The sequence below is a fragment of the Macaca fascicularis genome, chromosome 4, assembly GCF_037993035.2.
Source record: "Macaca fascicularis isolate 582-1 chromosome 4, T2T-MFA8v1.1".
In the NCBI taxonomy this organism is placed as follows: domain Eukaryota; kingdom Metazoa; phylum Chordata; class Mammalia; order Primates; family Cercopithecidae; genus Macaca; species Macaca fascicularis.
Window position 1 is genome coordinate 141,032,208 of NC_088378.1, and position 8,004 is coordinate 141,040,211.

At 49.9% G+C, this 8,004-nt stretch overlaps 1 long non-coding RNA gene across 1 annotated transcript; it reads right to left on the reverse strand.

The window, feature by feature from the left end:
* Nucleotides 1–222: 222 nt before the first annotated feature.
* On the reverse strand, nt 223–7,639 carry LOC135970657 (uncharacterized). Its single transcript, XR_010586456.2, has 2 exons — nt 7,252–7,639; nt 223–1,115 (listed from the first exon to the last, which is right to left on the reverse strand). It is a non-coding gene; the product is annotated as an uncharacterized lncRNA (long non-coding RNA).
* Between the last annotated feature and the right edge of the window lie 365 nt (nt 7,640–8,004).

Genomic DNA, 8,004 nt, shown 5'->3' on the forward strand with positions numbered 1-8,004 from the left:
TCCCCCAAAACCTTAATAGAATAGATCTGGGGAAAGCAGTGATAGTCAATCAGGGGTCTGGGGCTGCCACAGGACTCACCAGGAGTGAAGGGGAACTGAAACCAATGAAGCAGACAAACCTCTGTCTGAGTCATGGCACCAGAAATGTTGACGGCTGTTGTAATACTGTGGTTCTTGACTTCTTCATTTAAAAGAATTTAAATAAGAAACATGCAGCAAAGGAGAAGTACAAAGCAATTTATTACAAAGGAAAAATACTATTTTGAAAGTTAAGTGCAAAATAAACTGTATACCCTGAGAGAGAGGATTCAGGACAGGCTGCTCCTATGGATGAGACAGCATTGATTACTGCTGGAGAAACTCCCTTTATGGGAGTCTTACATGATTATCCATAGGAGGTGGGTGGGAAGAGGGGTTACTAGTAAGCATGTTCTGGGTGGTCTTCTGAGTGCACATGTGCAGTAGCTGTACATGCATGTTCATACATCTCATGACTCGTTAGCATCTTAAATCTCCACTCAGGGCTGTATTTTTTCACTATTGTCATGAGCAAAGGGTCAGTTAGAAAAGGTGAAATCAAAATGCACATGTTCTGTACAGGGTAAATTCCCTATTGGAGATAGCTTTGCTTGAATGAACTGGACTACGATGCAAATGCTACAGCTTACTGTGTTGATTCTGTGGTCATCACCGTCACTGTGCCCCAAGCACATGGTTACTTTTTTCATTACCTATCCTTCCTCAATTCCAACACCTGCCTGAGCTTACACAGGCAAATAAATGGCTGTCATTTCAGCACCTCCTTAGAGCTTATTCAGTGCAGCCTTTGATATCCCTCAGAGGAGGAGTTTTCCAAACATGATTTCATTTTGTAAAGCTTCTGTTTTTTCAGTCTGCAGAGCTGAGACATTGATCATTTTATTCTCAAATATTTAGAGACTTTCTTATAATAAGATTTTCACATCTTGGTAACAAATTTCACTTACAAAATCTGCCAGAATAGACAAAAGGAGAGAGACAGCAGGAGGGATCACTAAGATTTTTCTTTCCTGTGGCGTATTTCACTGTTCCTGCTTCTTTTTTCACTTCCCTGGGCCTGGAGGAAGGACAGCTCCCTTGGACCATGAAAGAAAAATGGTGATATGGAAACATCTGTCTTTATCGCCTCCTCCAACCCTTTCACTTCTGCTCTGGCTGTGCCCATTCTCCCTCCCATCCCCTGGCCCATAAGCCTTTTCCTTCTCCCAACCTCACCGAGAGCCCAGACTCTCACCTAGAGCTGGCTCCTCAGTGGGAAATCAGTCATTACCGGCCTGAGGGTAGAAGAGGAGAGACAGAGGCCAGAGCCTGGGGCTGAGGCAGAAGGTGCAGCAGGAAGGAAGGAGGTTAGAACAAGAAAAACTTCCAAATAAGGGGTGATGTGTGAGTACTCAGAGGGTGACTAAGGACATCCCCAGCATCTCCATTGAGGAGGGAGGAAGGGGGCCTTGGGTCCTGGGGCAGAGAGGAGGTCAGGGTCTGGATGAGATGCCCCCACCCTCAACCCTGGTCCTCTGAAAACACCTCACCCAGTCACACTGAGGAGCCCCTCCAGGCCCTGGGGCCCCTCCAGGTAGGTGTATCTCAGCTCCTCTCTGGAAGGACCCCCACAGCTGCCCAGCCCTGGTATGTCTCATCTCTCTGGGTCTGGTCCCCTTGAATCTTGAGTCCAGAGTTGGCTCCTTCCCTTCCTGCAGCCAGGTCAGAGTGAGGTTGGCAGGTGAGAAGCCAGGTGCTCTGCATGGCAAGGTGTGGTTGCCCTCAGGGTCCTCCTTATCAGTGACCACAACTCTGGGAGGGAGGCACTCAATATAGGAGAGAGAGAGCAGAGAGGTGGAGTGAAGGTGGGACACACTTTGGTCTTCCTCCACATGCCAGTGACTTCCCCTCTCCAACTCCAGGTCCTCTAAGAGCCACAGCAGAAGGGGAGACCTGGGTCGCCACCATTCTTTGAAGAAGTCTTTCTTTCCATAAGTGTATCTACCTCCATTCCCACTGCAGCTTTAGGGTCTGCCTCAGTGCAGAGCGCTGGGTATGTACAGAGCATAGGGGTACATGAGGGTGATTCTGGAGGGTTCTTCCTTTGCACATATCTGCATGGCTCAGTTTCTCTCCTCTTCAAGTCTGTTCAAATGGCACCTTCATGAGGCCCACCGTGACCACCCTACTTAAAATGCCACCTGTATTACCTTGCATTGATTGTCAACTTTCAACTTTGTATTTTCTTTTTTTTTTTTTTTTGAGACCAAGTCTTGCTCGGTCGCCAGGCTGGAGTGCAGTGGCACTATCTCGGCTCACTGCAACCTCTGCTTCCTGGGTTCAAGCGATTCTCCTGCCTCAGCCTCCCGAGCAGCTGGGACTACAAGTGCGCGCCGCCATGCCCAGTTAATTTTTTTTTTTTTTTTTTTGAGACGGAGTCTTGTTCTGTCGCCCAGGCTAGAGTGCAGTGGCGCGATCTCGGCTCACTGCAAGCTCTGCCTCCCGGGTTCATACCATTCTCCTGCCTCAGCCTCCCGAGTAGCTGGGACTACAAGCGCCTGCCACCACGCCCAGCTAATTTTTTGTATTTTTAGTAGAGGCAGGGTTTCACTGTGTTAGTCAGGATGGTCTCGATCTGCTGACCTCATGATCCGCCCACCTTGGCCTCCCAAAGTGCTGGGATTACAGGTGTAAGCCACTGCACCTGGTCGACGCCCAGCTAATTTTTCTATTTTTAGTAGAGACGGAGTTTCACCATGTTGGCCAGGATGGTCTTGATCTCTCGACCTCATGATCCACCTGCCTCGGTCTCCCAAAGTGCTGGGGTTACAGGTGTGAGCCACCGCACCTGGCCTATTTTTTCTTTTTATCACATATCACTTTGTAACTATAAAAGTCCTTTTCCAAAGACGGCCTCAACAATATCTCCCATCCCACATGCTCTTTAGCAATGTGACCCTGCCATCCCCTATCAAGAGCTGATCCTAATCCCCTTCTTTTTGGATTTGGGACTTGCTTTGGTGACTAGAACATGAGGAACGTGATGTTGCCTGACTTCTGAGGTTCCAGCATAAGATGCCTTGTGGTTCTAACTTGGCCACTTGAAATACCCGGACCCCAGATGTGGAGCCAGAAGCAGCCAGGGCACATGAAGGAATAGGTGGATGAGAATCCACCCGGTTCACAGCCTCAGTGAGTTCCCAGTCAATAGCCAGCACCAACTGCAGCCCTGTGCAGGAGCCTCTTGAATGTGTTGGACCAGCTGGGTTCCAGATGATGGCAGCCCCAGCCTCTGTTACATGGAGCAGAAGAGCTGCCCAGCTGAGCCCAATCAGCCCACAGAATGAGAGATAATATAAAGGTTGTTTATAGGCCGGGCGCGGTGGCTCAAGCCTGTAATCCCAGCACTTTGGGAGGCCGAGACGGGCGGATCACGAGGTCAGGAGATCGAGACCATCCTGGCTAATATGGTGAAACCCCGTCTCTACTAAAAATACAAAAAAAAAACTAGCCGGGCGAGGTGGTGGGCGCCTGTAGTCCCAGCTACTCCGGAGGCTGAGGCAGGAGAATGGCGTAAACCCGCGAGGCGGAGCTTGCAGTGAGCTGAGATCCGGCCACTGCACTCCAGCCTGGGCGACAAAGCGAGACTCCGTCTCAAAAAAAAAAAAAATAAAAAAATAAAGGTTGTTTATATATATATATATATACACAAACAATTTTTTTTTTTTTTTGAGATGGAGTCTCATTCTGTCACCCAGGCTGCAGTACAATGGCATGATCTTGGCTCACTGCAACCTCTGCATTCTGGTTTCAAGTGATTCTCCTGCCTCAGCCTCCCAAGGAGCTGGGATTACAGGCGCCCACCACCACGCCTGGCTAATTTTTGTATTTTTAGTAGAAACGGGGTTTCACCATGCTGGCCAGGCTGGTCTCGAACTCCTGACCTCATGATCTGCCCACCTCGGCCTCCCAAAGTGCTGGGATTACAGGCATAAGCCACCATGCCTGGCGTTTTTATGTCTTAAGATCATTTGTTACCCAGCAATAAATTGCTGAAACACATCCATATAATCCACTACTGTTATTATATTTTTCTTTATTGTCTGTCTTTCAGATTGTAAGCATCAGGGAGTAGGTGTTAGTCTCTTTTCATTAAATGATCACCAGGCCTAGAAAAATGCCTGGCACAGAAGCACTTACTAAATATTTGTTAAATGGATGAATAAACGCTGTGACCAGAATTTCTTAATACTGGGTCCGAGACCGGAAAGGGGCAGTTACTGGTTTGGTTTTGGTGCTTGTTTAGTCAGCTTGTGGTGCCATAACAAAATACCACCGATGGATTGGTTAAACAACAGACATTTGTTTCTCACAATTCTGGACCCTGGAAGTCTGAGGTTAGGGAACCAGCAGTTTCAGTTCCTGGTGAGGGCCCTCTTCCCGCCTGGCAGTCAGCTGCCTTCTTGCCATATCCTTAGGTGGTGAAGAGATTGGGAGCCCCAGTCTCTTCCTCTTCTTAAAAGGACACACTAATCCCATCATAGGGGCCCCAATCTCTCAACCTCTTCTGAATCTAATCACCTCCCAAGATGCCAGCAGTCTCAAGGAGTTTACTGTCACGGTGGGAGCAAAGATGCTAGAGCAGGTTGTAAAATTAGGTGTCATCCCAGTCAGTGAGGAGAGGACAGGAGTAATTCAGGGAAGGGGACCTGGACAGAGCTCACTCAGAGGATATGACAGGTCTCAGAACTCTATGGATAAATTCAAGCCTGGACAAAAGTCAGTAATATTATTCTGACCAAATTCCTTTCAGTCTTCCTGAGGGATGGGCAGGCTCATTCCAGAACAAAGAAGATGCCTGGGGTGAAGAAGACTAGTCCCCAAGGGCACTGGCCCAGGACACCTAGGTTCTACTGGTCACCAATGCCCACCCAGATCTCTCCTGGGTGGAGCCTTCGTCCAAGCCTCTCACAGCCCTTGCCTGCATTCCCGCGGTGCTCACCGTGGATAACAGGGCCACAGCCAGCCTCAGAGCCAGACTGTTAAGTGAAACCACTGACCCTTGCTGAATAAACTTGCGGTTGAGATAAACTTCACATTTCAGCCTCATTAAAAAGAGTAATGGTAAATCCCAATGGCCTGCAAATCTATAAACAGTGGCTCAATTGATTAGCCAGAACATTTAGGACTGATAATGATACAGGAAAAAAGGCATTTTGGAGGTGAGAAGCAGAGGAGCCTGGAAACTGTTTCCATTGTTTGTGAAAGTAATCTGAGACTATGAATGAAAATACCCATCATCCCCTGACCCAGGAATCCAAGGTGAAAAATCTCTTTTTTTTTTTTTTTTTTTTTGACACAGGGTCTTGCTTTGTGGCCCAGGCTGGAGGGCAGTTGTAGATCAATCATGGCTCATTGCAGCCTTGACCTCCCCAGGCTCAGATGATCCTCTCACCTCAGCCTCCGGAGGAGCTCGGACTACAGGCATGAGCCACCCCACCTGGCTAATTTTTTGTATTTCTGGTGGAGAAAGGGCTTCACCATTTTGCCCAGGCTGGTCTTGAACTCCTGGGCTCAAATGATATGCCTGCCTCACCCTCCCAAAGTTCTAAGATTACAGGTGAGTCACCACACCCGGCCAACTGCCTTTATTTCTGTAAGAGATATTTCCTGGCCGGGCACGGTGGCTCACACCTGTAATCCCAGGACTTTGGGAGGCCGAGGCGGGTGGATCACCTGAAGTCAGGAGTTTGAGACCAGCCTGGCCAACATGGTGAAACCCTGTTCCTACTAAAAATACAAAAATTAACTGAGCATGGTGGTGTGCACCTGTAATCCCAGTTACTCAGGAGGCTGAGGCAGGAGAATCCCTTGAACCAGGGAGGCGGAGGTTGCAGTGAGCCGAGATTGCGCCACTGCACTCCAGCCTGGGCAGCAGAGCGAGACTCAGTCTCAAAATAATAATAATAATAATAAATAATAATAATAAATAAATAAATAAATAAAGGTCACAAAGGTAGTGAGAGGCAGTGGGAGATGGACCCAGTCACAAAGGTAGTGACAGGCAGAAGGAGATGGACCCAGCTCTCATGACACCAGTTCCCAAATCCTTCCCTCCACAGTGTCTACCCCCACCTGCAGGACTTCCTCTGGGTGCCATCTCCAGTGAACTCTCATTCAGCTTACCCCCAAAAAACTTTTAATACTTCAAAATAACGATAATAATAGCAAATAACAGGCCAGGCACAGTGGCTCAGACCTGTAATCCCAGCACTTTAGGAGGCTGAGATGGAAGGATTGCTTGAGGTCAGAAGTTCAAGACCAGTCTGGTCAACATAAGGAGATCTCCATCTCTATTTAAAAATAAATAAACTGGGGCCGGGCGTGGTGGCTGACACCTGTAATCCCAACACTTTGGGAGGCCGAGGCAGGCAGATCACAAGGTCGGGAGTTCGAGACCAGCCTGGCCAACATGGTGAAACCCCGTTGCTACTAAAAATACAAAAAAATTAGCCAGGCGTGGTGGCACGCGCCTGTAGTCCCAGCTACTCAAGAGGCTGAGGCAAGAGAATCGCTTGAACTTGGGAGGTGGAGGTTGCAGTGAGTGAGGCAAGATTTGCGCCACTGCACTCCAGTCTGGGAGACAGAGCAAGACTCCGTCTCTAAATAAGTAAATAAATTGGCAGAGCCCAGTGCCTCACGCCTGTAATCCCAGCACTTTGGGAGCCTGAGGTGGGCGGATGACCTGACATCAGAAGTTCCAGACCAGACTGAACAACATGGCGAAACATCATCTCTGCTAAAAATACAAAAGTTAGCCGGGCGTGGTGGTGGGCGCCTGTAATCGCAACTACTCAGGAGGCTGAGGCAGGGAGAACTGCTTGAACCCGAGAGGCGAAGGTTGCAGTGAGCCCAGATGGCGCCACTGCACTCCAGTCTGGGTGACAGAGCAAGACTCTGTCTCAAAATAATAATACGTAAAGTTTGTTCCAGGGCACTTTGAGGTGGTGACAGACACAAATAAAGCCAATCCCACCCTTTCTGGGTTAGGGGAAGCCGAGATGGTCTTCGGCTCTGGGTGAGTCACTTCCCATGGTCCAAGCCTGGGTGCCCCTCCCCCTCCAAGCCTCCGAGGTCTTCTGCCCAAAGCCCTCCCCTCCACCCCACCCTTTCTGCTCCGCCCCATCAACTACGTTTTCTTCCTCAGCACTCGCCTTAGATTCCTGGACTCACGAGCATAGAGGTGACTTCCTCCTTGCAGACTTTAGGCGCCACTGCTGGGTCCCGAAAAGAAAGAAACGGCCCAGTGCGGTCATTTACATAAACCAGGGCGGGGCTGCGCTCGGCGGCCGCAAGCGTTTTGAATTCTGCTGCCCGGAGTTCACTGCGAGGACTGGGATCACCGGTCACCCCGCCCCGGGCTAAGGAAAAATGACAAGTGTTTACTGATATAGAAACGGAATAACGGCGCTGTGGGCTGGGGAGGGCGGAGCTGCCTTTAGGCTTCTAGTCTCCAGCTGCGGGTCACTCACACCTGCCGCTGTGAAAATGCAGACCCGCGGGGCAGGAATTCCGAGTCCGGGCTGGAGCGCGATCTGGAATCTGACTCGCTTGAAACAGCACTGCGGTGGATTCGGGGCCGGGTGAGTAGGGAAATGCGCCTCAGCCCCTCCCATAGGCCGCCCACGGATTCTAGGATCCGCAAAAGCTTCCCGCTGCTGCGTCACCCCAGGAAGGCAGAGGCCGCCTCTGAGCAGTTCTGGTGGAAACGGGCTCCGCCGCCCAGAAGAAAACCCACAACCAAGAAAAAGCCCCCCATGGTCCTACCCTTTCAGTGAGGATCCTAATTTATAACCCGAGTGTGGTCCCCATCAGAGTCTGCAATGACAGCCGAGCGCGGTGGATCACACCTGTAATCCCAGCACTTTGGGATGCCATGGCGGGCGGATCAATTGAGGTCAGGAGTTCGAGACAAGCTTGGCCAAC